This window comes from Hemibagrus wyckioides, linkage group LG21 (assembly GCF_019097595.1).
Source record: "Hemibagrus wyckioides isolate EC202008001 linkage group LG21, SWU_Hwy_1.0, whole genome shotgun sequence".
NCBI lineage: Eukaryota > Metazoa > Chordata > Actinopteri > Siluriformes > Bagridae > Hemibagrus > Hemibagrus wyckioides.
The window spans coordinates 14,918,938-14,922,027 of NC_080730.1; positions in this window are offsets into that span (position 1 = coordinate 14,918,938).

The window sequence follows — 3,090 nt, forward strand, 5'->3', positions numbered from 1 at the left end:
AATCTACTGGTTTAATTCGCTGTGCATTAGTAAGCAGGAGCAATGAGGGGGAAAAAAACTGATAAAGATTAAATTCTCAGACGAAATAATGGCATGAGTTACTGTAAGAAAATGCAGCTCTGACGCTGACCAGGAGACCACCAAAGTTAGAGAGGTTAAAAATAGATGACTCAATAGAAGACAGATGACCAGGAACTAGTCAAAATGACGCAAATAATATGATTGAGGCGATCTGAATAAAACTAAATCTGACATATATTATGGATCTGGTCCCACAGATCTTCATTCAGTCTTTCTTTTTATTATTTGTTTTTGGCTGGAGGAATGCTGGAGGGATGCCTTTCAACTGAACTATCAGATGCACTCCCACTGTTTCTTTATGATCATTATCCACTTGAAGATGTCGTCTCCTCTCAGTTACTTATCTCCAGTTCCCAGAAAGAGATCCGGAGCCAAGCAGCCCATTCACACACACACACACACACACACACAAACACACACCCGATGTGAAAAATCTGATCCATACCCAGGTGTCTGGTTGTAATCAAATGATGGCAAAAGGACACTGATACTCTGACAAAGGATTCGTTTTAGTCCTCCAGTCAATAGCTATACCTGGCAGATACTTTCCTTTTGCTCTGTCAGTGGCTCGAAACAATCGAAAGCAAATGACAGGAGTGTCGGCGGAAGAAACGTAAGAAATGACTGCCATTTTCATGCCCTTTCCACAGAAAACATTTACTGCAGTGGATTTGTTCAGAGTCATTGCTTCCATTATCTTAGTCACACCCCTCACATGCTTCACCCAGTGTTACACAGTCTCATTGACCGTTCTCTCTTCTGCACATAAAAAGCCACAAGATTTTATTTACATTTACACAACAAGAAGGCATGTATAGTAAATAATTCATTTAAACAGCACAATAAGATGCAATCGTATATTAACTGTATCCGTTTTGTGTCACAAGGGAAAAAAATGGAAAAATAGAATGGATCATTAAAAAGTAAACCAACTCGTCTGGACAGATAATAGTAATAAAAGGCAATTATTACAATGATCTGTCCAGACCAGTTGGCTTATTTATCTGTAGATGCCTGACTGACATCTAGTGCTTTAGGTCATATTGGAAAATTACCCATGTGCAAACTTGTCTTTTTCTGTCTGATTTCCGAGTTTACCTTCGTACTGACTCAATAACTCAAGTAAATTTCCCTGAATTCATTCAATTCCAGTAACTGCTTTATTACCTGCTTGTTTATTCCCTCTTTGCTTTTATAATAAGTTCCACTCTTCTGGGAAGGCTTCCCACTAGATTTTGGAGCGTTGGTGTGCGGGAGGTGTGTTCATTTAGCCACAAAATGTATTGTGAGATCAGGAACTGGTGTTGGTTGAGGAGGTCAGTGTTTTGAAATGATCTCAAATGGTTTTGCTGGTTTTTGTTGTGGCTAAAGTTGTGGAGAAGAGCCAGATATGGGTGTCATGATCAATCCATATTGTGCAAGTATCATGATATAGTTTCACTGAGAAGTTAGTGACGTTCAAAGAGGAATAGGGCAGAATGAAAAATATTTTTTTCCCCTAAAAATTTTCTGAATTTTTGGTTCTGCTTTTTTTTTTAGGCCTTTCATGTCCTTCTGATGACCATTTCCTTGTTTCTGTGCATTAACTGATGTCCAGAATATTTAGAACCATTCTCTCTTTTGCATTATTTATATCCCACACGTGTCACTTATTTTGGAAGTGAATTCATTCCCACCAGAGAGCCAGAGAGCCACTATGACATCCTGTTGCAATATGAATTCTTCCTCCATTTTATATTTTTATAGTTGATGTCATCTTTCATGAAAAAAAAATTAACACTGCCTTATCAAAAGCCTTGTAAAGGGAATTACAAGAAAGATTTCCTAACCAAAGACAGCAAGACTTTCATGTTCATGCTAGATTATTCAACAGCCTGAGGTTTCTTTATACAGATATTCAGATTTTCCAGATATCCAGATATCTTTATACAGATATTCAGATAACCCAGATGTTCTAGGTCATGTTCCTAACAATTCAATTCCTCAGAATAAGGATTTATCAACTGATAAACCAGTTTGTCTCTGGTCATGTTGTGATTCGTCTTCAGTAACCATTGCATCCTGGGTGGGATTGTTTGTCAGGTCAGGACCTGAAGCCACTTGTTAAAACTTAGAGGCAGTTTATTGTTGCTAGTAAGCCATGTTATTTGTGCGTTGGAAGAATTCAGAGGAAACCAGCATGAATATGAGGAGAATGCGTAAAACTCCAGACAGATACAGATACAGTTCAGACATATCAGACCTGAGCTCAGAACTGATCCAGAGATGCTGGATCTACTATTTACTTTATAAACCTGTCACATGATCTCTTTTAATCACAGAACCTTCTGTGTCCGGTAATCTACATTATTACTGCAAACAAGTTAGTATTGTGTAAAATATACAGTATATGCAAGGATGCTAACTGTGTTTGAAGATGTAGCGCTTTGTACATGTAGATTTTTATCACTGGGTATTATGTACACTATATATGGCCAAGAGTAGTGGAAACCTGAGGTTCTTTGCCAAACTGTTGCCACAAAATAGGAAGCAAACAATTGTCTTTGTGTGCTATTTACACAACTTCTACAGACTTAAACCTGTTCCAGCATGACATTACAATTGTGCTGAAACTGAGAGCTATGGTTTTGGAATAGAAAAGCTGGAGTGGTTTATACAAAACCCTGACCTCAACCCCACTGAACACCATAGGGAAAATTTACAACACAGACTGCACCCCAGATGTCCTCGACCAGCATCATTTCCTAATCTCTCTACTGCACTTGTAACTGAATGAACTGAACTGACAAATCCCCACAGCCATGCTTCTCTCAGGACAAAAATGTCTGGAAAGGCAGAATTCCAGTACAGGATGCTGTGTGACTTATGACTCCTGTGGACAGCCCATGCTCTGCTCTTGAATATCATCATAACACTGTGTGCTGTCAAATGTGAGTCAAGGCCTGGTCCAACAGGCTAGTGAGAATCTTACACTAACGTGTGATTCCTGAGTCTGAGTGTTACTCATTC